Source organism: Mus pahari, chromosome 18 (genome assembly GCF_900095145.1).
Source record: "Mus pahari chromosome 18, PAHARI_EIJ_v1.1, whole genome shotgun sequence".
In the NCBI taxonomy this organism is placed as follows: Eukaryota; Metazoa; Chordata; class Mammalia; order Rodentia; family Muridae; genus Mus; species Mus pahari.
Window position 1 is genome coordinate 15,302,338 of NC_034607.1, and position 11,640 is coordinate 15,313,977.

The window sequence follows — 11,640 nt, forward strand, 5'->3', positions numbered from 1 at the left end:
CTCTCAAGGATGGAGGTGATCCTTAGCTACTTGAAGAGTACAAGGCCAGCCTGGGCTACAAGAACTGAGAGAGAGAGAGAGAGAGAGAGAGAGAGAGAGAGAGAGAAAGAGATCCTCTCCCCCCCCTCCCTAGCAGGCTTGCTTCATGACCCACAGATGGGAGAAGACCTGATATTTTGAAAGGCCCAGTGATGAGGGAGCCTGACAGGACTAGGGTTGTCCTCTATAACTGAGGAGAAGATGGGCCTAACGGAGATTAGATTCACCTCCTGCCCAGCCCTGCTCTGCTTGGCCACACAACGCCGTGAACACAATGTGCACCCCAGCCAGATCCCAGGTGTCAGTGTAAGGGCCGCGCACTTGTTTTAATTTGCAGTCTTCGTCCTGAGGGGGTTCTCTCCTGCCTCCTGATGCTCCCAGACCACACCCCTAACCCACCCCTCCCCTTCCCCAGCTCTGCAGGTCTTCTCCTGTTTTCTTTATTTCCTCAGTAACATTCACCCATCTGATCGACCCTCTACTTCCAGGGGCTCATGGCCTAGCTTGGGACAGACCACCTTTCTCTCCAGTTTTGGGGTAGACCCAGAGAAGAGCAGAAATTGCTTGTAAGCCCCTCGGTTGCCTCTGTTTCTCAGGGGTAGGAGAATGAGGTTTAGCAGAGGACAGGGGTGTGAAAGAAGCGTTGGGAATAGTTCCCACCTTCTGTCACTGGAGAACCCAGGAACACTGACCCTACGGGGTCCGTTTGAATCTGGCCTCAGAAGGTTTGCTTGTGGCTTCCCTGCCACACGACACATGGTGGACACGCTGACACCCTATTCCCTACCCTACCCTGCCCTGCACCCTCTCCTTAAAGGCTGCCCTGACATCCGCCTTCTTTAGAAGTTTCTGTGCGGGACTCCACCAGGGCATCTTCAGGAGGGTGCTAATCTGGGATGCAGATACATTTGGGTGCTGATTAGTTTTATGGCAACTTGACCCAGAACCCCCCGCCCCCCCCTCCGCCGCCACTATATTCTGGCTGTGGGGTATTCTCTTAATTACTTTGGGATGGGTAGGACCGACCCTGGATTCTGTAAGAAAGCAGGCTGAGGAAGCCACGAGGAACAAGCCAGTAAGCAGCACTCCTCATGGTCCGCATCAGCTCCTGCCTCCAGGTTCCTGCCTTGCTTGCTGAGTTCCGGTCCTGACTTCCTTTGATGATGAACAGTGACGTGGACGCGTAAGCCGAATTAAACCCTTTCCCCCCCAACTTTCTTTGGTCATGGTGTTTCGTCACAGCCATAGTAACCTTGATCAAGACTATTTGCTCCAACGGCCGAGGAAGGGGAAGCTGGGAAGTCAGGGTGGGAAGATTTGGGGGGGGGGGGGGTTGCGTGGTGAATTTGTTTTTGTTGTGACTGTTTGGGAGACAGAGTCTCAGGCAGCCCTGAACTTGCTCTGGAGTTGAGGATAAGCCCAAGTGCAGAGATCACAGGCCTGTGCTGCCGTACCTCACTTGCAAGGACGGGGGGCGGGGGGGGCTGCCTCTCCCTGCGGGCTCTGGAGAGAGCAGATTCTCACACTTGCCTATTTCACTGTTTCCCCTCTCAGCTGCTGTGGCCAGAGCCTGCCCATCTCTGCTGTCAACACTAGTGACGTCAGCTTCCCCCGCTGCTGGGCCTCATGGCTTCATCCCACCCCCCCCACCCCCCCACTCTTCACCCAGAGCCTGTGGTGCTGGGCGTGGGAAGGGCATTAGGGGTCATTTTATCTGTTTTTCCAACAGAAAGAGCCACTACCTGCTTCCCTCCTGTCCTTTCCTCTTCCTTCCCCTCTCTTTCCCTCATCCCCCCACCCCTTCTTTCCTAATTTCTCTTTGTGACTTCACTGGCCTGGAGCTTGGGATCCTCCTGCCCCCGGGGGACTGCGTTTGCCGGGTGTACAGGATGCACTTAGCAGGAGCGGGAGAGTCAGGACACGGCACTACACTGTATGTACCGCACACACAGCCATCAGGCAGAACTCAGCAGTGGGTTGCATTGGTGACCATTGGTGAAAACCCCAAGCTCAGAGAGCATCTGAGACTTGCTTCATGTTACACGCTAGCCACGACTGGGCAAGGGTTCAAACACAAGCCCTCTGGCTTCAGAGCTAAAATTGCTTTATTATTATTATTAAAGATCTTACTTCTTTTCATTTTTTCTCTTCCTTCCTTTCTTTGCTGATCCTCCTCCTTCTCCTCCTCCTCTTCCTCCTCCTCTTCCTCCTCCTCCTCCTCCTCCTCCTCCTCCTCTTTTTTCTTGTTATTTGTTCTTCAAGACAGGGTTTCTCTTGTAACGGCCCTGGCTGTCCTGGACTCACTTTGTAAACCAGCTAGACTTGAGCTCTGTCTGCCTCTGTCTCTCGAGCACTGGGATTAAAGGTGTGTGCCATCATGCCCAATCTCATGTTATTTGTTAAAATTTTGTGTATGTGTAGGGGATGCTGGTACCCAAGGAGATCCCAGGCAATGGTTTCCTGGAACTGAAGTCACACACAGTGGTGTACCTTCTAGGCAACTGCAGTGTGTGCTGTTAACCACTCCACTATCTCTCCAGCCTTACCACCACCACCACCATCATCATCATCAGTTGAGACAGGTCTCTGTGTAATCCAGGAAGGCCCGTAACTCACCGGGTAGCAGCCCAGGCTTGCCTTGAACTTAAAGTTATTCTCCTGTCTCCAGTGTGCACTTCCATGCTCAGTTTAAGATCCCCACCTCTCGAACACGCCTTTAATCCCAGCACTCGGGAGGCAGAGGCAGGCGGATTTCTGAATTCGAGGCCGGCCTGGTCTACAGAGTGAGTTCCAGGACAGCCAGGGCTACACAGAGAAACCCTGTCTCGGAAAAAACCAAACCAAACCAAACCAACCAACCAACCAACCAACCAAAAACAAGATCCCCACCTCTCTCTCTCTCTCTCTCTCTCTCTCTCTCTCTCTCTCTCTCTCTCTCAGTAGGGTCTCATTTGACCTGAGGACCCGAGTTAGATACTCAGGACCTACATTAAATTGGAAGGTGAGAACTGACTCCCCAAGTTGTTCTCTCATCTTGACATATGTGCTGTGGTATGTGCACACAGAGAGATGGATGACAGATCGATAGATCGATCGATCGATAGATAGATAGATAATAGATGATATATGTATAGATAGATGATAGATAATATATATGTATGGATAAATGATTGTTAGATGATAGATGATAGATAATTGATAGATATTGATAGATGATAGATAATTGATAGATGGTAGATAGATAATTGATAGAAGATAGATAGATAGATAGATAGATAGATAGATAGATAGATAGATAGATAGATGTAATAAAAAATAAAAATTATAAAAACCTGTGGGTCTGGCCTTTGGAATTAGCAAGTGGCTGAGTACTGAATACTGAAGCCGGTGAGCAAGTCACTCATGACCACTCAGGGTGCCAGTTCTGTTTCCCAAGCACCACTTCCTGCTTGTTCTCTGTACTGCCCAGATCCGAGGGTTGGGGGGGGGGGNGGGCATGCCGCTTCCCTCCAGCTTCCAGGCTCCACAAGGCACCATCTCTGTGCTGCCCAGATCCGAGGGTTGGGGAGGAGGGGCATGCCACTTCCCTCCAGCTTCCAGGCTCCACAAGGCACCATCTTTAGAGGAGCAGGGGCTAGAGAAGCAGCTGAGGGGATGCCTGTGTCTGCGGTCCATACGGCCACACCATGACCCCCAACCACATCTCCCTAGGTATATGGCTGGGATGGTCCTTCCTCCTGGGACTGGCTTAGGAGCAGACAGAGAAGCCCGATACTTGCAAACTCCAGAGTCTCCAACACTCTGTGGCCCGGGTGACTAGACTGACGACCTGGAGCTCAGGGCCCGATTCCTCCCTGAAGTCCTTGTATCTGTTATGTGCATGTGCCGCGGTGTGTTAGTGTAACCCCGTGGCTGTTCAAAGGGGACGAGAGTCCAGATTATGTCACCGGAAGCCTCTGCCTCCGTATTATGGATGATCATGCTTCGTCCGCAGCAGACCTGAGAGCAGGGACTAACCCCACACTACTCGGAGTTCTTTGAGGATACACATCCCTTCCGCTTTCTTCCCTCCCTTCTCTATCTTTCCCTTCCTCCCTTTCCTCTCTTCTTCTTATTCATTTTTCTAGACAATAATGGAAGCAGATCCTAGAGGCTGCTGGGCAGGGCAAGTAGCTACCATTTGAACCCTTATTGAACCATGATTTCTTTCTTGTGTTTGGAATAGAACCTAGAGCTTCATGCTGGCTCTGCCGCAGAACCGTAAACTAAATACCCTAAGCTGGCTTTGAACTTACTCTGGAATTCTTGTTTTCTGAAACAGGGTCTCTCTCCTGCGGTCTAGGCTGGCCTTGAACTCTCTACTTAGCTGAGGATAGCCTTGCATTTCTGACACTCCTCCCTGTACTGAAATTATAGGCACGCAGCACTGTATGTACGTAGTTCTGGGGCTCTGTTCATGCTTAACCCCCTATTGACTGAGCCACATACTCAACTGTCTTTGAAATCACTCTGCAGCCCACCAAAGCCTTGGCTTTGTAATTCTTCCACCCCAGACCTTTACCACTAATGCCTTGCTTACAATCTTTCTGCCTTCTCGTCCTCTGTAATTGTGGCTTCGCTGAATTATGTGGCTACACTGCAGAGTTTTCTCATCTCATTTTATCTGGGGCTCAGAGAGCAAGTGGCTTGTCAGGGCCAAAGAACAGATAGACAGTAGACACTGGTTTCCAAGGAGAGCGTAATGGGAAGGCATGCAGCACATTCTTTCAAATGCACATAGAGAGAGGCGAATGAAGATGGATGCAGAGCCTATGGGGGCCACCACAGAAATGTCAACATTTACCAGTCTTGACCCCAAAACACCTGGCTCCTCCCAGGGCCTTACTTCTCCTGAGGACTCACAACCGAGTGCACCTGTCTACCCTCTTCAAGGTGTTTCCTGAGAGAATAGCCAGGCTCTAGTAGGTTCCTAGCCGCTGGCCGAAGCGGATGAGTCCAGGAGTAGGTGCCCGATCCAATAGAATTCTCCTAGGAATTGTGATCTCATCCTTTCTCTAGAAATGAAAACCTTAGCCGCTGCTCGGCAGAGATATCGAGAAAGCAGTGGGAGCCAGGCCGAGAGGCACAGGCTTCTCATAATCTCGGCATCTTGGAAGCTAAGGCAGGAGAAGCGTGAATTCAAGGACAGCCTGGGCTACACGGCAAGACCTTGTCAGGGACACAGATAGAGACTGGGGGAGGAAGCACACGGAAGGGGAGCGAGCTACAAAACCTGAATGAGAAACAAGGAAAGCCATCCTAAAGGTGTTTGATCCCTGGCTCTACTTTGATCATGGCGGGGGGGGGGAGGGGGAGGGGGGAGAGGTCCACCCCTCCTCTCCCTCTGTAGTTGGCTTGGTTTGAGGCTGAGCTTCCCCACCTACCCAGAGTGCCTCTTTCCAGCGGGGCAGTGAGCAATCATCCATGAGCAATCATAGTTAATCAATAGACCAGAGGACAAAACCAATCTGTCTTTCTATGTATCTGTTGATTCAGAGGTTTCTTTCCAGATGTTTAAGGTAGGAGCAGATAAAACCAATTCCTCTACAGGAATCACTGAGAGCCAGCTGATGAAAGAGATACGAAGCGCTCTGCCATCCGCACCTTCAGGAATGGGGATGTTTTAGCCGGGGTGGGAAAGACCACTTTCCACCTCAGGTCTAGTTCTTGTGTACAGCAGAAACCTAATTGATAAATTCAGAAGGAACGATCAGGCAGGAAGTCACCACCAGACAGACACCATAGTGATGACTTGTTGGAGCTGGGACCCACTTACGGGTGTTAAAGTCACGAGCAGAAAGCTGGGCATGGTGGTACACACCCGTGATCTCCAGCACTCGGGAGGCAGAGGTAGGAGGATCTCTGTGAGTTCCAGTCCAGCCTAATCTACCTGGTGAGTTCCAGGTTAGCTGGGGTGACATTGTGTGACCCTGTCTTAAAAATAACAACAACAAATACAAGTCAAAAATCAAAGGCGACATCGACAAGAAATGGCTCCAGCTTGTGATCCTAGCACCTGGGAGCAGAAACAGGAGGACTGTCTGTGAGTCCCAGGCTATTTGGGGCAACATAGTGAGCCCCTGCACCCCCTCCTCTCAAACAATAATAAAAATAATAAACAACCTTAAGGGAAAAGTAAAAAATCCAAACAAACAGCAGGCACTGTAACTAAAAATTCATGTTGTGAGCTGCCAAAGACAAGAGTTATAGAACCCGGGATAAGCTTAGACATCCCAGCACACAGGAGAAATGCAGATCCTGGCTCAGTGTCACAGCTAGAGCCCCTTGACTGTCTCAGGCAGGGTCCTCTAGCCTCTGCTTGCATGCCTCTGACTGTGGGAGACTCTCTACTCTATGTCTTTGGAGGCATTCTAGTGTGGGAGCCCGAACTATTGATAACAATGGGAAACTGGAAGGAACCCAAACAAATCGGGCCAAGTACTCCTAGCTACCAAAAAGATACAGCAGTATGCAGCCCGGGAAGCCGATAAGGACACGGCCTATCTTAATGCATGGAAACGTGTTCCTGTGGCAATCCAACATGATAAGGCTAGAACAGAAGTTGCCTTGGCACAGGGGATGTGGCTATGTTAAAACATAAGTGTGTACAATAAAGGTTGCTGGGTAATTTAAAGACATAAACACATACTTTAAAGACACCTTGATTTTTTTTAAAAATCTCTTTATTTTCTCTTTTTTTGTTGATGTTGGTCCTTGAACCCAGGGTCTCATGGATGCTAGCAACCACTCTATCTGTGAGTGACACTCCAGACCCAACGTAATTTTCATAAAATCTTGTGTGTGTGTGTGTGTGTGTGTGTGTGTGTGTGTGTGTGTATGATTTTAAATGAAACAGAATTCCTAATTCTTATTTAAAAAATTTAAAAACTTTTTTTGTTTATATATTTTGCACATGTGTACCACAGCACATGCGTAGAGAGCAGAAGACAATTTGTGGGACAATTTCGGTTCTCTGGTTCTCTTCTTCCACCATGCGGGACACCAGGGATAAAACTCAGGTCTACAGCGCATGCTTTCAACCCAGTGTTCAGAATTAAAACAAAACAAAACAAAACAAAACAAAAAAAACCCAAAATGTTATTAAAAGTCTTGGCACCGGGGGAGACGGCTGAAGATAAAGGATCTAAGTTCGGATCCCCAGAACCCATATAAGAGCCAGGTGTAGTGGTGCATGCTCCAGAGATAGTGGGGTGGAGAGAAGAGGAGCCCAAGGTTTTGCTGGCCAGCCAGGATACACGAGGTTGTGAGTTCTATGTTCAGCGAGAAAACCTGTCTCAAAAGACTAAGGTGAACTGGGTGGGGAGGTGGTACATCGGTTAAGAGCACTTGCTGCCCTTTCTAGAGGACCCAAGTTCAGTTCCTGGTACATTGTACTCTGGGAGCCTCACAACCACCTGTTAACCCATATCCAGGGGACCCAATACCCAATTCTGGCTTCCAGTGGCATCTGCACACATAAGCCATGCACTCATATGTGTGTATACATATACAGAAATAAAAATAAACCTTAGGGAAATAAGGTGGAGAACTTATTGAAGAAGTGCACCCTGATCTCAACCTCTGGCTTCCACACATGATTGCACAGATGGGCACACCTACACACACACACACACACACACACACAGAGAGAGAGAGAGAGAGAGAGAGAGAGAGAGAGAGAGAGAGAGAGAGAGAGAGAGATTGAAACTTGGGATGATGGACCCAAAAGGGCTGCAGTCTAATGTCTAAGGCCCTGTCTGAGCACAGTGTGAAAGAATAATATAATCGATTAGTGATGTCTGCCAAGGTTGACTTGATTGATTGGTGATCTCTGCCATAGGTGAAGGATAAACAATGGCTGCCATCCTCCCCATACCCTGATACAAGGTCTCATCATGTAGCTGTGACTGTCCTGCCTAGAACTCACTATGCTGACTGTGCAGACCTTGTCTCTGCCTCCCAGATGCTGGAATTAAAGGCGTGTGCCACTCTGCCTGACTTGATGACCATCCAACTCTGGTTGTCATGTTCTAGAAACACTGCCAGCTCCCTGTGTAACTTTGCAATGCCCTCATCTTTGACTGTTTAAGAAGTCGAGTGTAGGGAGAGAGGCTCCTTCTGTGAGTTAGAGTTTGTAGGATTTGAGTAACGTCATTGGGATAGGAAATAAATACCATAAGGAAAAAGAATAACTGTTTTGCACACTGATTTCAGAGTAGGCGGGCACTGCAGGGAGGACTCTTGTGGCGCTTGTCTGGGTCTTGAGAGGGGGAGGTAGCTTTCATGGGTGGCCTTGCTAAATGAGAAAACAGCTGAGCTGCTGAGGGACTAGGAAGGGAACGCGAACTTGGGGGTGGAAATGGGACCAATGGGGCATGAGGAGTAGCTGAGATCCACTGAAAACTATTAGCAACTGTTCACAATTTCTGGAGCCCCAGACAAGTAGGGGAACGTGAACACTCGGCGTCGGCCACTTGGAGCTTCCGAAATGAAATGCACCAGTGCACTGTGGGAGAAGCGGTAAGGTGGCTCAGGGGGCCAATGTAGTTGTTGCCAAGTCTGGAGGCCTGTGCTCAATCCCTAGGAACCTCATGATGAAGGAGAGAAGTGGCCCCAGCAAGTTGTCCTCTGATTGCTACACACAAGCCTCGGCACACGGGTGTCCAAGTACGTAAATGCACATACAGTCAATACATACATAAATAAATGTAAGTTTAAAAACACTCTGGGGAACAGCTTGTGACCTATCCAAGACTGCTGGAGATCCAGCGTGTGGGTCAGAGGGTGAGCTTGGGCTGAAAGCATTTGCTACCCAATACTACACCGTTCAGAGGAAGATGGCCCTGCTGATGTCTGAAGTGTCCTCAGGCCCTACAGATCCATGACACATTAAAAAAAAAAAAAAAAAAAGCGAGCTTTCTAGATATTGGGCAGGGGACAGACCAGGGGCAGAGGAGGTCTTAGGACATCTGGGAACCCTGGGGTGATTGGCAGAGCTGTCAGAGGGCCAAGTCGGGTCCACAGGGGTTGTGGAATCCCTGGGACCTGTCGGCTGAGCAGGGACATCCTGGCCTGCTGCAGGCCAGGAATGCTCTGTAGGTGTGGCGGAACTTGGCCTAGAGATTTGACTGACAAGGACTCCTGGAGTCCTAATGAGGCAAGGAAAAGTTCCTCAAGGCTGTGGTGGTGGAAGCCGGCAGGCCTCACAGGACTTTAGAACACTCCATGGCTTTGGCAAGCTACCGAAGATTCTCTCACTGTCTTTTCCTTGTCCCCCCAAATCTGCATATCCCATACCTTACTCCACCAACCCAGACTCCAGTGCGTCTCTGAAGACTCTAGGGAAGGAGAGCTGGGTTAGCCTCGAAACGCAAACCTGCAGAGACCACACTATCTGTACCAGGCCCAGGCAGACACCTAGTCCCTGCCACCTCCCCTCCCTCATCGCAGGCTTGGGGAGGCTCCAGAGCTCTGGCTGGGCGGTGGGGAGCAGTTGCCAGAGTGGAAAATTCCTACTGGAGAGATGACATATGTGCCTAGCAGATCTGATCCCAGCCTTCTGCCTACAGTGCTCTGGTGTGTTAAATCTACATGGGGCCCTGAGTCTGGGGTAAAAGGTGACAGAGCTGGCAGGGGACTTTTTCCACTGACTCCAAATAGAGAGCTTGTTGGTGACCAGGTTGGAGGCCCAGCTAACTCAAGGCATGGAAAAGATATAGCAAGGCTAGAAGGATGAAGGAGTGGTTAGTGGGGTGGGTAAGGGCTTTGGAGAGGGTAATGGGGGAGACAGAGGGACTTTGAGAATCCCTAAAGATAGGAGAGTCTACTGGTATAGACCTGTAATCCCACCTACATAGTAGATAGGTAGTGTTGATGCTGGTGGACAGTAAGTTCAAGGCCTGCCTAGACTACAGAGTGAATTCAAGTCTAGCCTGTGCAAATTAGCAAGTGTCTGTCTCAAAAATAAAACATATCCAGGCATAGTAGCACACACCTACAATCTGTGAACTTGGGAAGCTAGGGCAGAAAGAAGGTTGAGAATTCTTGGCCACCCTGGGCTGCAGAGTGAGTTCCCAGTCAACTTGGTCTATCATGGGAGATTTTGTTTTCAACTAAAAGAAAAAATAACCTAGGCCGTGCAAGCCTGGAGATGACTGTGAATTCATCACGCACAGAAAGAGCAGGCTGTGAGTATATGGCATGCGTCTATAACCCTGGCACTCAAGGACAGAGGCAGCGAGAGCCCAGGGACTCACCAGCCTTCAGATGACACGAAGCAGCAGGCCCAGTACTCAGTGAGAGAGGCAGCAGGCCCAGTACTCAGTGAGAGAGGCAGCAGGCCCAGTACTCAGTGAGAGAGGCAGCAGGCCCGGTACTCGGTGAGAGATCCCATCTTTAAAAAATAAGGTGGGGGGAGGGTCAGCAAAATGTCTCAGTGGGCAAAGACTTGTCACCCAGTCTGAGAATCCCCAGGACCCACTTGGTAGAAGAGGAAAAAAAAAACCCAAAACCCAAAACCCTGCAGTGGTGACACATTGAGCGACCCTCCCCTACCCCTACCCCCACCCCTTATTTGAAAATTAGAAAAATAAGATAGACACGCATTTGAAGAAGACACTCTGACATCTGCCTCTGGCTTCCACATGCACCTGCATAGGTGTGAATTCGAGCAGGCACACACACATGTAAACACACACATACACCACATGAACACATCCATAAAACCCGGCTCAGTGGTTGACTGGCACATATGAGACCCTAGGTTCAACCCCCAGACCCCTCAACCAAATAAAGATCCCAGGTAGCAATGGGGAGGGAAAGAGACAACAGGAGAAACATCAGGGTGCAGGTGTGGCCCCTCCATTCACACCCTGCTCTGAGAATACAGCTCACATGGCCGTATGGTGCGGTTCTCCTCTGGGAGTGATTCCCACTGCACTGGGGACAGGACTTCAGGCCGAAAGCTTCCAAAACACCACTCTGTTCTGACTCCATCTGCTAGCCCCTGCCTCAGCATCAATACTGTCACCACAGACTGCTGCCCCTGAACCCCAGCTCCCAGAAGTTTAAGGGGGGGTTGAGAAACAAGACTTAAAGTCAGACCTCCAAGTACGTCGCCTGTTGGTGGACTAGGCGGATCCTCAAGGACTTGTCTCCAAGGGGAGACAAAAATGCCTGGAGCCATTTTGGTGGCTACAGCTTGGGGTTGGGGAGAGGGGGGGCAAGTAGGGGCTGCTATTAGCATTTAGTGGGAAGACAGGGTTACTGGTAGCACCCACCTTACAATGAACAGGACCGTGCCCAGAAACAAAGAATGATTTGCTTCCAAATATCACTAGAGCCAAGCTTGAGGGACCAACCGTCAGGTCCCAGGTCCCTTCTTCAAGCCCTAGCCTCAAACGCCTATATGGCGCCTCTGATTCCCAGAGGTGTAATCTTTGCCACTCCACTGTGCGGCTGCTTTGTTCCCTCATATCTCGGTTACCTCCTGGCCTTCCCTGCTTGAAGTAAGAAAGTCAATAAGATGAAAAAAAAAATGTCCTGGTCCTGCTCCAGAAGGAA